The sequence below is a fragment of the Lissotriton vulgaris genome, chromosome 1_1 (genome assembly GCF_964263255.1).
Source record: "Lissotriton vulgaris chromosome 1_1, aLisVul1.2, whole genome shotgun sequence".
NCBI lineage: Eukaryota > Metazoa > Chordata > Amphibia > Caudata > Salamandridae > Lissotriton > Lissotriton vulgaris.
Genome location: NC_141685.1, coordinates 227,095,795 through 227,111,072, shown reverse-complemented (window position 1 = coordinate 227,111,072; position 15,278 = coordinate 227,095,795). Strand labels below are relative to the sequence as shown.

At 42.5% G+C, this 15,278-nt stretch overlaps 1 long non-coding RNA gene across 1 annotated transcript in view; it reads left to right on the top strand.

Moving 5' to 3' along the window:
• Positions 1–2,291: 2,291 nt before the first annotated feature.
• The window catches only part of LOC147741907 (uncharacterized), an 88,041-nt gene continuing 75,054 nt past the window's right edge, over positions 2,292–15,278 (top strand). The window contains exons 1-2 of the long non-coding RNA XR_015299439.1: positions 2,292–2,435; positions 6,868–6,959. This is a non-coding gene — a long non-coding RNA (uncharacterized LOC147741907). The remainder of the gene's footprint in view (positions 2,436–6,867; positions 6,960–15,278) is intronic.

Here is a 15,278-nt window from a genome sequence, read left to right as displayed (position 1 = left end):
TTTTCATCAAAAACTGACTGCTATTTAGTTTTCCTTATCACATATTTATAGTATTGGTTATTGGCTCGTTAAGAGTCCCCTTACTTGTTTGGGCATCATACTAGAGGCTGTAAAATTCCTTTAGGCCATAATCACTCTCTCCTCATGTCTTTGAGTCTGGACTATGCTTCTTCCTCTTACATAAAAAACTGTGTCATTACTTATGATCATGCAACTTCACTGCAAAGACTCTAACAGTAATATGATCAGAGGCAAAAAAGGATGCTACCTCTTCGATGAAGACACTCTCACCTCTAACAGTAGAAAATGTAATGAAGCAAATAAAGCATTTAAAGTTGTTGTTGATGGAACTAACTCTACACTTCAATGGATTGAGGAGAAATGATCAAGCCTGGATTCTAAGTTGTCTGAGGTAGAACAACAAATTAGTGACATCCAAGATAAGACTGATGAGGTTGAGATGATGTCCAGGAACATTTACTGAAGACTTGGAAAACCGTAATAGACACAACAATCTACACATCTACAGAATTTCTGAGGAAGCAGAGGGTTCTGATATGATTTCCATTCTAATGGTTCATATTTCAAAAATAGTTGGCCAGAAAGATACAGCCAATCTCAATCTCCAAAGAGCACATTGTGTTCTTTAACATCATCTTCATCGGACGACAAAGAGACATTCTCGTTCCTTCTTTTTAAAGTACTCTGATCTGATGAGTGTCCTCTCGATGGCTAAACAAAGAAAGCAAATGCTGTGGTCTGGTCAGAAGGTCTTTTTTTCACAGGATGTTTCCAGGGAACAGCTACTCGATGGAAGGAATTTCTTTTACTACTTCCTGCTCTACGTTCCATGAATGCTAGATATGGCCTGGTGCATCCTTGCCTATTGAGGGTTGCTTACAAGGAGACGTCTTTGTCTTTTGAGTCTACAGAAGACTTAGAAAAATGTATCTGTCTTCATAATGGAGAGGATATGGACCTTGGGAAAACATCATTTAATGTTACTCATGTTCTGCTTTTTCTTTTTTCTTGTTATAGGTATAGGAAATATCCTTTACCTCACAGTCACAACAACAACATGCCTTTACAACGCAGTCAGTACCCCGACTGTGATCTTACCATGCGCTACTTTACCATGCAAGTTGTTGCAACGACTTGCTTTAGGTGGCACCTTGGTGGACTGGTTTTGGATTTTTAACCCCAACACCTTCCCTACTGTTACGTAGAGTGGAGTTGGAATAGTAATATCTACTATTCCAAAGTCCAGCGCCCCCTAAAGCAAATAGTTTTAAGGACATGCTTGGTAAAGTAACTTGTGGTAATGTTGCAGATGTGGTAGTGACTGGGTTGTAAAGGCATGCAGGGCTTTGTCATACAACCGGATGTAAGGGGTCAGATATGTTGTCCAATACAAGGGTTGCAGTTCAGTATACTATGGAGTATGTATGTAGTAAATCAGCGAGTGAGCTTGGGCATGAGTATGGGAATGAGAAAGTAGGTGAGGGAGGGAGTGGGTGAGTTAATGAGTAAGTTAATTAATTAAGGACAGAATGTGCCAGTACATTAGGGAGTGAGCACCAAAGGGACTGCCTGGTTGCTATAGCATACTTTATTGGACAAGTTTGCAATACCATAGTCATAGCAGCGCTGGAATGTGGAGGGCACCCCAGGATCACACTGAAGTGTTTTGTCAGAGCTCTATGTGTCACCTCCAGTTCTGACACACTTCAAGCCTGCAAGGTAGGATTAAACTATTTTGTAAAGTATTTTCTATGGGGTATATTTCAAAAAACCCAATAAAAAGCATAGATAGTGTATTCAAACAAAACTTACATATAACAAAGTAGAAAAAATGCAAAGCATGTACAATTATGAGGGTAAGCATAGGTGTAGGGTTTCAGTTTAGGTGTATAGTAAAGTATAGGTTTTGGTTTAGGTTGTTGGGTTATAATTTGTAATTTAGCTGGAAAAACTTGACAAATTGTTTACTTTGTGAGTATTTAATTTAGACAATAACTGTAGAATCTTTACTATGATGAGCACTGGAAGAAAAACGAGTCTGGATGTTTTTTTCTACTTTCCAGAAGACACACCGGAATGATCTATGGTGTTTATTAATGCTAGGACACATGCCCATTTCACTGAGCCAGATATGCTAATCACTGAAGCGATGGAAGAAAACAACTTTAAACACATGATAGGGATGCACAAATAGAAGAGGAATGATGATGCATTCAAGAGTCTTTCTAGTGTCCCCACCTGATCAGCAAGGTAGTCTGAGATGCCAGCGTGTGTGTTATTGAAAATGTGTGTCTTGTTTATTTGTCATTGGCCTTCATCATCAGTTACAGTCTTATATAAGCCAGGGCCCCTGGCACAGTGACTGCATCAAGGAGAGCCCAGAACAGTAGACGACAACCACAAGACACCCACAGGTAAGCGCTAATTGGGGGGCTTTGGCAGCAAGACAGTGTGACTAGATGTTATGTTATGTTATAAATTAATACAGCGGATGATTACCAATGGTGTCTCGGTGCTAGCAAACTGAGAAGCAGGCAAAGGGATTCATCAGTAAACAGCTCACTACAGGTGGGTGAAATTCCCTTGAGGTAAGCAGACCGCAGTCATTCAGCCGATTTTTCCCACGAGTAGAATTATGGCTGATCCGCTGCTCCATGGGCAGGAAAAAAAACAAAAAGTACAGGTGTCTTTTGAAGTACTGTGACAGGCCTGGCCATGTATCGAACTTAACACTAACTGCACGTAGGTACATACTTTGCCCGGACTCCAAACAGTCAACGTCATATCAAAGCAACTGTCACACAAGAGCTGCCCTGCTGTGATAGTTCCTTTGAAGAGCACTGTCAGGGGCACCCACTGTAATTACCATAATGTAATTACCATTAAAGCAGTTATAATGGCCGGCACCTGCCAGTGAAAGGCTGCATAGGAATTTATCATTCCTTGTGTCCCTCAATGCCTGGAATAAGGAATTCATTTTTAGAAGGACATTTTGCGTCCATTCCTCCTTTTTTCCAACCCAGGGTTGGTAGATGTGGATACAGATGAAGGGCATGTTTACAATATGTTGGCGCTGGGCAGAACTGCAAGTCTTCTAGTCGCACCACTACACGGCAAATGAAAAGGCAGGAATGCACCGTATCTACAAGATACACCACATCCTGTCCTTTCTGCCGGGCCCAAACTGCAGCTGAGCGCTAATGCAGGCATGTGTTGTTGGCATGATTATTTTTGAGCCGTAAGGGACTCCTTCCTGCACAAAAACAATCAAAGGAGGTTTTTTCCTAGTTCTTTGTCTGCCGCAGAACGCAGAGCATGTGGAAAGAGCTAAAAAATATGAGGATAAATGTAAACATTTCTCCTAGTTGCGCCTGCTTTGGGAAAACATTAGTGTTGGCGCTGCCCCAGATTTACGCTATGTTGTAAATCTGGGGTAGTTTCAAAAGCCACGGGTGTTGTGTGGGGACGCTCACAGCAGCATCCATGGAACGCCCCGTCCATGCAACGCAAGGCTTTGCCTTACTCCATATTTACAAGGCCATGAAAAGCCTCGCAGGGGGGCTGTGCGTGGCCTTGTAAATATGGGCCGGCACACAGCACCCCCAGAGCAACACAAATGTGACACTCAGGAGGCGTACAAGTGCTGCTGATACATTTTAATTCTTGCCCCAATGCTTTAACTCCACTATCACATGCGTTTAATTTAGCTACCCTCTCTGGTGCCCTGTCTGTGGTGTTGGCCTCTCCCACCCTCCTTCGCTTCCAATGTCTGTGGTGTTGGCCTCTCCCACCCTCCTTCGCTTCCAAGGTCTGTGGTGTTGGCCTCTCCCACCCTCCTTCTCTTCCAATGTCTGTGGTGTTGGCCTCTCCCACACTCCTTCTCTTCCAATGTCTGTGGTGTTGGCCTCTCCCACCCTCCTTCTCTTCCAATGTCTGTGGTGTTGGCCTCTCCCACCCTCCTTCGCTTCCAATGTCTGTGGTGTTTGCCTCTCCCACCCTTCTTCTCTTCCAATGTCAGTGGTGTTGGCCTCTCCCACCCTCCTTCTCTTCCAATGTCTGTGGTGTTGGCCTCTCCCACCCTCCTTCTCTTCCAATGTCTGTGGTGTTGGCCTCTCCCACTTTCCTTCTCTTCCAATGTCTGTGGTGTTGGCCTCTCCCACCCTCCTTCTCTTCTAATGTCTGTGGTGTTGGCCTCTCCCACTTTCCTTCTCTTCCAATGTCTGTGGTGTTGGCCTCTCCCACCCTCCTTGTCTTCCATTGTCTGAGGTGTTTGCCTCTCCCACCCCCCTTGTCTTCCATTGTCTGAGGTGTTTGCCTCTCCCACCCTCCTTGTCTTCCAATGTCTGTGGTGTTGGCCTCTCCCACCCTCCTTGTCTTCCATTGTTTGAGGTGTTTGCCTCTCCCACCCTCCTTGTCTTCCATTGTCTGTGGTGTTTGCCTCTCCCAACCTCCTTGTCTTCCATTGTCTGAGGTGTTTGCCTCTCCCACCCTCCTTGTCTTCCATTGTCTGTGGTGTTTGCCTCTCCCACCCTCCTTGTCTTCCATTGCCTGAGGTATTTGCCTCTCCCACTTTCCTTCTCTTCCATTGTCTTTGGTGTTGGCCTCTCCCACCCTCCTTGTCTTCCTTTGTCTGTGGTGTTGGCCTCTCCCACCCTCCTTCTCTTCCATTGTCTGTGGTGTTGGCCTCTTCAACCCCCTTCCCTTCCTGTTCATGGTGCTGGCCTCTCCTACTCTCCTTCTTTTCCATTGTCTTGGTGTCACTCACACATCTCTCGCCACTGATCTCTTTTGAGGTTTCTCGATGGAAAGTAATTTGTCCAGAACAGGAAGGCGGCAACAGCAGCTTCGCCGGCCCGCAGTATTAAAACTAGCAGCTCTTGAGAGCTGGCCTGCTCAGGGTAGAGGGCTGCAGTGGGAGCTGCAGTTAATAGAATTTCTCCATGTAAGCACTGTTGGCACCAAAGCAGGGCACAGCCGTGGCGGGGAGAGTCCCGCCTACCCACGGTGTCACCCAGGAGTGCTATTTATGGGAGAGGGGTTCCCATATTCATCAGTCTCACCTGCATCGAGCATCCGGTGTGTGCCAGGCAGAGGCTGGTGTCCAACATAAGAATTTACTGTGTGGCTCATACCTCCTGGGCATCCACTCCTGACTTTCCAATTCATTCACAAATCCAGGTGGTGCTTTGCTGTGCCTCAGGGCAAAGTCCTGGTGCTGATCCTGGCACTGCCACCACTGCAGTGCTTATTTTGATCCTGTGGTTTAACTTGGGGGGCCTGGAATAGTCTGAAGACACACTTGCAGTTGTGAGAAGTTCAGTAGTTGTGTTGGTGGTGGTACTGTCATTGGTATCGCTATGAGGGGCGATGGGTGGTGCAAGCTGCAGTGGCCTCCTGGCAAGAGCCCTGGCACTTATATTTCGACAAATTAACCACTGCTCCACTGTAACCAATGGTGATCAGAACAGCGTGCCTCTACTGTAAGCATTGAAGGCCCCAGCAGTGCCTCCACTCTAGACACTGTAGAGAGATCCCAGCAGGGCCTCCACTCTAGGCACTGCAGAGAGACCCTAGCAGTGCCTCCACTCTAGGCACTGCAGAGAGATCCCAGCAGTGCCTCCATTGTAAGAAATGCAGACATATCTAGTGGTGCCTCCCATGTAAGCCTGCCCATAAAAATGGAGATGTCACTGTAAATAAGGTTGATCCCAGGGCGCCTCTAGAGTCAGCACTGCAGATCCCAGCAGTGAATCAGCTCCAAGCACTGGAGGCAGCCGCTGCTGGAAGCATAGCAAAACACTGCTCTTCCGTGGTGTCCGCTGTGTCTTTTATTCCACATCCCTTTCAAAGGAGTGATCCTGAGCAAGCTGTGTCCCTCATGTGCCTCGGGCCTCTGAGCTTACAACATTGAAATTTCGTAACACTCATACAAGAGCTGTGTTGGGCACTATACAAATCTGGAAAACTGGACATTTAGATACAGGCAGATGGCTCACATGTCGGTATGGCTGGAGCAGAATCAGTCAGATGCCTGGTGTAACCGTTTGAGCTGTCTTTCTGAGAGTAGAGCATGTATCCCTCAGTTTGCTAGATTGGATTTAGGCGTGTTAAACCCATGAGCTATCAATGTGTATGTGACTTGCTGTGCGGCAATGTGGGGAAGAGCATGGCTACTTTTGAAAGAAAGAAGAACATGCTACTCCTAGTGCCAAGTACAGTGAATGCACTCTCAATGGACTGGCATATTAGATCCATCCTGTACAACACAATCTCACCAGTAGCAGAGTTTATTTTGATTACAGCCCTTTCTCTTTTTGAATGTATGCTCAAAATGGGGACTTGGAATTGTGTATATTCTTGTTCTAAGATCCTAAAAAAATGGAAGACTGTAGCATGCTTGAGCATGTGATCATCACATGGGAGGCCTTTCAAAGCATCATTTACCCCATTCTGGTAAATCCCTAATTTCAACTATGTTCCTCAACTTTACAAGCATAAGAAAAAGGGACTGACATTTTCTGATGTGAGATCAGGTACGCTAGCACTGGGAGACCTCAAACATGATTGTACTACATCAACATGGAATGCTCTATTCAAAAGTACAACAATAAGCATGATCATGCTGTCGTAGAGGAGGTGAATGACTGGGTCTTCCCTTTGCGGCAAGAGGTTAAAACTGAGAAACACAGATAACAGAGTCAGAAAGAATACACAGTAGACTTAAGCCTTAATGGTCTTGAATACTGGTCAATTCTGATGAACCTAGCTCTGCTAGCTTTCTTACTATCAGGTGTTGCAAAGAAGTACTCACATAGAGCATCAAAATGTTTTTTACTCTGTTTTCAGGGTTTCAGTTGGAAGAACCTGAATAACGACTCACAACACAGCAATGAAGCCTGCCATTCTTCTTCTGTTCCTTGGAGTCTATGTGTGCTCATGTGAGTTTGATGCAAAATAAAATGTGTGTTTTTGATAGGGTTTGGGTAATTCCAACTCTGAAAATTCAATGGGTCCTTTGGAACTTGTACTGGTTCGTTGTATTGCATTTGAAAAGACTTGGCCAGTCATTAGAATTTCAAAAGTCTAAACAAAGATTAATTCATGACCTACTTGGAATGTTTTGAGTGTTGTTTTCCCTTTTTCTGCTTAGGGGTCATTGCACAAACATATGTACACAAGGAGGTCAAAGGATAGGGGTGAAGAAGGTGTGGGAGTGAGTCGCTCCATAATCCTGTTTGAGTGGCAATGGGGATTGCTGATATTAATTATAGCTCATCAATGCACAGTGCCACTATCACTAGAGCTGTACATACCCAGGGTCCATTACAGCATTAGAAACTTGAAACACTGTCTCTGCAATTAGTGCATGACTTTTTAAACACATTTAAGAAAACAGTGTGCAGGGGGTTTTCTGGCAGATATAGAGTATGCTATTAATGTCCACAAAGGAATCTGTCAAAGAATCAAATGGAAACTACTCTCCATTCCTCCAGGGACATTCTTAATGGCATTTAAATACAAGGGCATCATTAATCTTTTAACCCATTTAATGTGGAGGACATGTGCCCAACCGTATCTCCAATTTGTGGTGAATATACAGATGGTTACATCACCTATGTACCCACACAAAAAGATGATGGACGGAATGCTGAACATTGTCAAGTATTCACCCCTATTCACAGATCTGGGTTTAATCCATTGTTCTTTTGATCGTCACACCACCTCAGTTTGCACTCAGCCATATGCAAATCATTCTTGACCCTGCTCACCATGGGAACAGTCCAGTTCAGCCCAAACTGCCAGGCCAGGTCCTCCCTTGACCAAAAAACAAGCATTCTGGAACTGGTTTCAGGGTATCACCCCTCATCAGTCAGGCGGTTTGAATCCAGTGGGACAGCGAGCACGGGACCACTGCCTTTAATAAATAAAATGACACCAAAATGACAATAATTCAATACTTGGAACCAGATTTGTGAATTTTGCATTTTTAAGTAAAAAATAGCAACAAAAAGTAAAAAGTGCTAATCACGGTTATCTGGGCACACTAGTCCAGGTCCAAGCCAAATGTTCAGGCCAAGCGCGATGGAGCGTAACTGCACTTGTGGATGCTTGATTAGGAATAAAATATAGCAATATTGGGTGTTAAGTGGTGTACCTAGAGCTTTTGGTCCCGGAGCCACTGTACCTGCTTCACTATTAAATGCATGACCCTAGCGTTTGCTAGATAACTGAACCTATGAATGCCTGTTTAGTTGTAAAATTTAGATATTTGGGATTTAGATGAGTTCTAACAATTTGTGGGCCTGGCGCCACTGCACCTGCTGCACCATTCAAACAATAGCCCTGTTGCCTGCAAAATAACTGCACTTGTGACTGCCTGTTTAGTATTAGAATATAGCAATATTTTATGTTTAGTGGATTTATGACAACTTTTTGGCCCAGTGCTACTGCTCCTGCTGCACCATTCAAATCATGACCCCAGTGCCTGAAGGATAACTGCACTTGTCACTGACTGTTTAGTGTCAAATAAAGCAATAATCGGTGTTTAGTGGGGTGCCTGGAGCTTTTGGTCCCGGTGTCACTTCTCCTGCTGCACCATTTAACTGAAAGGTAACTGCAATTATGACTGCTTATATAGTAGTAAAATATAGCAATATTAGGTGTTTGGAAGAGTTCGGGCAACTTTAGGGTCCACTGCAACATTCAAATCATGACCCTGTTGCCTGCAGGTAACAGCAATATTAACTCCAGACCCGATTCACAGAACTAACTTAAGACAAAATCCTAAACTTACTACCATTTTGGTATTCACAGAAGGCACTTACTCATTTTGGTATTCACAGAAGGCACTTACTCATTTCAGTATTCACTGAAGTTAGGACTCCTAACTTTAGGACTCCTAAATGCCTTCTGTGAATATCGAAAGTCTTAAAATTAGGATGTTTCTCAGTTTAGAAGTAGTAAAGTTAGGAGTCCTAACTTTAGGACTCCTAAACTGAGAAAAATCCTAATTTTAAGACTTTCGGTATTCACAGAAGGCATTTAGGAGTCCTAAAGTTAGGAGTCCTAACTTTACTACTCCTAAACTGAGAAAAATCCTAACATTAAGACTTTCATTATTCACAGAAGGCATTTAGGAGTACTAAAGTTAGGACTCCAAACTTCTGTGAATACCGAAATGAGTAAGTGTCTTCTGTGAATACCAAAATGAGTAAGTGCCTTCTGTGAATATGAAAATGGTAGTAAGTTTGGGATTTTGTCTTACGTTAGTTGTGTGAATCGGGCCCTCCATGTTTAGTAGTAAAATATGGCAATCTTAGGCATTTTGTGGGGTGCCTGGAGCTGGTGTCACTGCACCTGCTGCACCATTGAAATCATGACCCTGTTATCTGCAAGGTAACTGCACTTGTGACTGCCTGTTTAGTTTTAAATGTTTGCAATATTCTGGGTTTAGTGTGGTTTCTGGAGTTTTTTGCCCCGGTGCCACTGCTGCACCTTTCAAATCAAGTCCCTTTTACTGCGAGTTAACTGCAAATGTGATTGCCTGTTTAGTAATCAAATATAGCGATATTATGTGTTTAGTGATGTTCTGACAACTTTTGGGCCCAGTTCAACTGCAACTGCTGCACCATTGAAATCATGACCCTGTTGTCTGTAAGGTAACTGCACATGTGGCTGCTTTTTTAGTAATGAAACATAGCAAAGCTCTTGTATATTAACTTTATTTTTAATGTGCAATGTTTATTACAACATGTAGAATTTGATCATAATGACCAAATAGATTAAGCTGAAAAACTCAATCCCATAATGCAAAGTGCAAAGAAGGGTATTGAGGCATGAATAGGGAATGCCACAATTGTTCTAAGGCTAAAGCATCTGCTTTACACAACTAAGTAATAAAAAACAAACATTCCAGCATACTGTTAGAAGCTGTCAGATTTCCTTGGGAAGGGATCTTATCTTGACAGTGAATGGGATTTATAGAGTGCAAACAGCGTTAGTGGATGTATAGTAAAGGCTTCAGTCACTAGAGATAAGCAATAACAAAATGTTCCACACAAAAGCGAATTAACACAGTAATTCAGCAATGGGAACTTATAAGAGCCCCCTTTTAAGATATCTATATATATTAAAACCAAAGTATGTCCGTTTGTCCTTTATGCATTACTACACCATTCATCCGATCGGCATGAAACTTTGGGAAGTTGTTGAGTACACTCCCGCAAAGGTTTCTGGCTAGAAAACAAATGTGTTAAAAGTTGTGGAGTACACTGCCGCGAAGGTTTCTGGCAAACCCCCCCCCCCCCCAAAAAAACAGAAAAATGTGTTATATATCGGCCCCCGGCACCCCAGGGCCATCATAATCTTTCAAATACTGAATGTTTACAGTTTCCGGTGCGACTCGCTTTTGCAATGACCATCAACAAAGCACAATGACATTCGCTGGAAGTGTGTGGACTAGATTTGGAGAATCCCTGCTTCTCACATGGACAACTGTATGTGGCCAGCTCACGGTTCGGAAAACCTTCTGATTAATTCGTCTATGCACAAGACGGAAAAACAAAAAATATCATGTCTCCACAAGCATTCAAATTTTCTAATTTTGATAGAATGGCATGTCCTTCCCTAAAACTTACTTTACATGTCTGTAAACCCATACCTACTCCTTTCCTAGGTCTTCGTATTTAGTAGTAAGCATTCAGCATTTTCCAGCTACTCCCTTTGTCCTTCACACATTTTCTTCTAAAACGTAAGTGCATGCACAAAAAAGGATGAGACCGCTGCACATAGGCTAGGGAACGCCAGTTTGTAGTACGAGTAGTACATGTAGTGATACTAAACATACTACAAATACAGTTTGTGAATAGATCCCAAAATATATTAATGACCATTCATTTTTAAGTGTAGCGTGATGCTGAATTCACTTTCAAATTAGATTGATACTCTAACAGTGAGGTATCCTGCAACATTTGTTTAGATTACTGTAATCTTTAATGGATACAAGCTTTCCGAACCAGCTATATGGGTTCATTGTGACTCACCAGATTATTAATATGAGATTCCACCTGTTTGTCACTAACATCAAAGTAAGAGGGCTTTTGGTAAATGTAGCTCCTTTTTTATATATAAATTGGGTTTGTGATCATTAAATTAAAATCTGACAATTGAGTTCATTAATATGCAACATAAATGTTTTTATTTTTTTTTAGGTCTAGTAAACTTTTTTTTAATTTCCCTGTTCTTTACCATAGGAGGATCTCTCCCCTGGTGGCCCAGACCTTGACCTGCATGTTAGGATTTACCAATAGTAGCTTTGCACTCGGAAATAAAGCTCAACTCTCCTCAATGCAGGGGTGAAAACATGTAAATCTATACTTTCTAGTGCAGTGATTCTTAACGTGTTGTCCGGGGTCACCATGGGGTCCGTAAAGTCTGCCCAGTTGTCTGTGACTGCTTAAAATTGTATATAAATAAAGAAGCATAATATACAATTAGACATTTTAAACCATGCTGTAAATATGAAGGAGTTTGAAATTGGAAACTAAAAATTAGATTAGTATCCTTAAATTGATGTGTAGGAGCTGTACATGTGCATCAAACAGAATATAGCATGGACAATGAGTATTGTTAATTACATTTAGAAACCTTTCTTATAAAACTAGATTGTATTTTTATATGTTTGTCTGTGAAATTAATAAAATATTTCATAATATGTATGTTTGTTTGAGAAAGGCTTGTTTCTGTATTGTTTTTGTATTGTCTATGGGTCAAATCATCAAAAATGCTTAGGCAGGGGTCCCTGGATTCCAATGATAATGCAGTGTGGATTGATAGAGGTCAACAGGTTAAGAACCACTGTTCTGGTGTCTTTAGAGTCAGAAATGGTGAATAGCCAAAAGTTGTAAAGTTACTATGAAGTTTCAGAGTAAATTTACACATGAAGATTTACTCAGGTGTTAAACTGCCTTTGTGAATAGGCCCAATTATTATAAGTAACACTTGTGAAACGCAATTTGCCTAGTAAAACAGAAGTAAAACAATAAGCAAATATTTGGAATTCATCAATAATTATTTCCCTGTTAAACCTCAATTTAGTACTTAACAAAAAAGTAAACGATTACTTGGCCTCCCTTTTAAACTTTTTGAAGTGAATTTCTCAAATCAAGCAAATTGATTTAGATGCGATTTAGTCACTTTTCAATATTTCTTTATACTATTAATATTGAAATAACTTCAAAAAAATAATTCAGCTATCCTCCTAGCTTTAAATGCTTGTCAATACCATAAGAATTGAGCATTAGACTCAGGAGTCAGGAACCTGTCTTAGTGTTAAAAATGTATTACCCAGTAATTTCAAAGCCTAGGTTTCTCACAGTCAAAGTATGTTGAGTCTTGCACTTCTTCTGTGCCACTTGATTTGACATACCTTATGTAATATCTTCCAAGTTTAAATGTCATTCCTAAATTATCATCCACATTTTTATAGTATGAGTCCCTGAAACTTTGAAATTCCCTAAGATTCTTTCAAATGTTTGTATTGCATTGTGACATTTATGATTATGATCAATTTTCTTGGATGTTTTTATCTCAGAATGCAGGATAGTTTATCTTGTCTTGGAATACTGGAAAATTAGATTAGAGTGCACGTGGGCATGGCTGAGGAGGCCAAGATGGCAGATGAGAGCTGTATGAGCTCTCTACATTTCTTTCCTCCTGACCAATACACATATGAAGGCAGCTATCTGGACCTCCAACTTCCTACTGTTACTGCGGGCACTGCCAGGGTGCTGTCTCAGCTATTTTTGGGAGCTGCTGAGCTCCAAGGGCCATACTTTCGACAGCACCTTGTGCTGTGCCACGCAGTGCTCGCGTTACGCCTGCCGCTACCACTGAGCGGCGTCTTTGGACCCCAATGTGCCTGCGTTTGACCATCGGTCAGGAAACTGTGACATCGCTCAACTGACATTCATTCACCACTCAGCGCCGGGAGATACCTGTTAGTATTTGTTTGCTTTTCCCCCTACGCTACAGAACTTTCACCTGTGTCGGCATGGAGTCATAGGGTCCCATCGCAATCAACCCTGACAAGAGGCAGTTAGCTTGTAGGGCCATCCACTGGTCCTCAGTACTTTGCTGGGCCCCTGTGGAATGCCTACCATTAGTGACCCGCTTTGGCTGCTACACTACAGGACACTGACTCTCCGGGGCCCATAGGCGACTCTAGTATTGTTGCAGAGCGGGGCAGGTATGCCAATATGAGACTGCTGGAACTTGCTGGGCAACATACTGGTGGAACCATTCGATCTGTCTATATGCATTGCTGAGCCCTGTGGGACATGGCACCACACAGCGCGCTTCCACTACTGCAAGTTGGTGCAGCACGGAGAAGACCAGACAACTCCCCTGGACTGACCTTTCTGGCTCCCCTTCTTACCTCAGTTACCTACTTCTAGTTGCTGACTCTGGCACTCTCATTGGGGATGTGTGCCACTGTGACTTTCATGTTGGGACCCTTGCACTGTGGGCTGGATGCATTTTTGGTGTAGGGTCAAATTTAGTAGTCTGCTAAATCACTTTCTGGCTGTTCCTGTTGCCTACGTGCTTTGGCTCCAGTGCCCACATCTCGGGGGTTCTCTTGGGGTCATAACACTGCTACATGCTCTTTTGTGCTATGTATCATACCATCACCTTCAGGTCTCTGAATGTCCTTGGAACTCCATGACCACTTTTGCACTAGTGTGCACAATCTTCTGCTGTATCCTGTAAATCAGTTTCCTGCACTTTTCTTTGATTCTCCCTTGACTGCCTTCATTGCTATTCTAAGCCACCAGACTTACCACACCTAGCGTTCCCCTTGTTTGACTTCACCTGCTGTGCCTTTCGGGATGTGTGGCAGCACTCACGCAAAAGTTTGTTTCTTCTGTACACTTCCCTAAACCCTGCTGCTTGTCCTCCATATTGGGCTGATCGTGCTGGGAGCCGTTGTGGTTTGCACTGGAAAAGGAATCAGAAAAAAAATATTTTGTGCGGGTTAGGGTCACTTTTGTGACACTAACCCAGCTCAAAATGTTTGAAAATCTACCCCTACTTGTGCTCTTTGAGGTAATCAGTCAATTAGCTGGATACAGTCAAATTTTTAATAACAATAGTGCAGTTGTTACATTAGCACCCAGACTGTACAGACATGGCAGGACTCTTGCTCCAAGTGGTCATATGGTGACTCAGATTTCTTAGAAGATACTTAGCCAGAGTCCAGTTAATAGGTGAGATACCTATTGCAGCTTGCTCACTTTTGTACAGCATATGAAATACTTCTCTGATGTCATTGTCATTGCAAATGCAATATTAAGAATCTGAAGCATTCCTCTGACGATATGAGTAGGCTTATAGTTGTGTGAAAATTTGCATATTGTTTTGCAAAATTCCAATTTAAAATTCTCTTTACCTTTTTCATGCATTATTAAAACCTGCTTTAAAAAGTCTTGCGAGATAATGGTAGTAGAATGGTCTCTTAGGCAGACCTTTTCTGCAACTATCACTCATCTGTGTGAGAAAATGTTTTGAAATTACATAATACAAAACTTTAAGGAATTTGAGAATGTCTGCAAATTTTGCAAATTTCAACTGAGTAATTTACATTTTACCAGGCCTATATTCCATGTTCCAACAAATGGTTCCAACAGAAACCATTTCTAATGAATCCTCTACTGAGACTGTGGCGATCAGCAGTGCAGAGAATCACACATTCGCACATTGAATGATCAGTGTTTGCACTGACTCTGTGGGGCTGTTAGCTCTTCTCTGGGGCTGTAGAGGTGTGTAATGGGTGCCCATCTAAGAGCCGCCGGCAACTGCAATTACTAGTATAAGCCAGGGGGAGAGTAAGAGGCATCTCCTTCCTCAGTTGCAAGACGCAAGGTCCAAGGATAAAAGGTATAAGGTCCAGGGTACAATGTACTGGAACTAGAAGCTGGTTGAGTAGTGCTTTTAAGTAAAATTGTGATTTCCCAATTGAGGGAAATGTCCCCAAATCGCACTGCAAAAGAAGGATTGTGTATGTAGGTCTCTTAATATTGTACAGAAGATATTTAGTCAAAATTGAATCCAAAATTGATTAAATCTTTATTTTATTGATATGAATGTCATCAATCTTTGTAGAGTTGAACGTTCACACTATCAGAACATTTGTCCAATGAATATCCATGTTCATATGACCCAATGCATTTCGGGAAAAGCCCTTCATCAGGGGTCACTCC